The sequence below is a fragment of the Cyprinodon variegatus genome, unplaced genomic scaffold, assembly GCF_000732505.1.
Source record: "Cyprinodon variegatus isolate N-32 unplaced genomic scaffold, C_variegatus-1.0 Scaffold317, whole genome shotgun sequence".
Classification (NCBI taxonomy): domain Eukaryota; kingdom Metazoa; phylum Chordata; class Actinopteri; order Cyprinodontiformes; family Cyprinodontidae; genus Cyprinodon; species Cyprinodon variegatus.
In genome coordinates this window covers 562,063-563,232 of record NW_015150770.1, presented here as the reverse complement: position 1 = coordinate 563,232, position 1,170 = coordinate 562,063, and positions in this window count along the sequence as shown.

Genomic DNA, 1,170 nt, shown 5'->3' with positions numbered 1-1,170 from the left:
TGGTTCTGGTCCTGGTTCTGGTCCTGGTCCCGGTTCTGAACCAGTAGTGAGGACAGACTGACCTGTTGGTTCTGCAGGATTAGAACCCCATTCTAGAACCGCTGGTTCTGTTCGGTTTATTATGTTCGATGTGAGATCAAACAGATTGTTCCGACCGACCCAAATGTTTGATTAATTATTTATTAATAATTTATTAAATGATTAATAATTATTAATAATCAGCCTCATTCTGATCATTTCCTGTCATTAAACAATTATTTAATTATAATCAAACAAAGGAAACATTTTTTCTGATTGTGGAATAAAGATAAAGGTTTAATAATGTAGATATATGAATCCTAGCTTCAATCTTTTTATTTATTAATTCATTTATTCTAATATTTCTTCTTTATTTTTTATTCTGCTTTTTTCTCCACCTTCATAAAAACAGAGTTTCTTGGTTCTGTTTAATTTTTAATAATCTGTGAAAACTTTTAGAAGCTGCTGAGAACATTTCTGGTTTTCTTCTCCTAAATCCTTCCTCTGATTGGTTCACTGAGCTTCATCATCATCCTCCTCCTCATCCTCCTCTGGTCCTCAGGACCTCTGGAGGTCATCAGGGTTCATGCTGGGTTCTAATCCAGATTAAGAGCAGAAATGTTCCCTCTACCAGGACTGGCACATCTAGGTGACTCAGATCTTCATAGTCAATAAATTCTCTGGATGAACTTCTGGAGGTTTTCAGTTTTTTCTTCTTTTCCATCTTCAGATTCTTTGAAGGACAGAAAGAAAAAGGTTTTATTCAGAATAAACTTAATCCAGAGGCTGGAAAAAGATCATAAACTGGCTGCTGATAGACCTGGATTTACCCCTCAGCAGGGGTGGAAACTAACTAAGTACATTTACTTGATTATTGTACTTAAGTACTTTTTTTAAGTATTTTTATTTTATTGAGTCTTTTTTTTTCCATTTCCAGGAAGCTGTTAGTTTCTTCAGCTCAGCTTTTTAATGTTGCTGTTTTTCATCCATCATGGCGGATAGCAGCCATTAGGACTGAATCTAGACGCCACAGATCTACAGATTTAATGACGTTCCACTGATGAGAGAAACTCAGAATAGATATTATTAGTAGTTTATCGTTTTATTAAGGCGTTAGTTGTTGCCATGAGGCCAAGTTGTTCAGTAGGATGA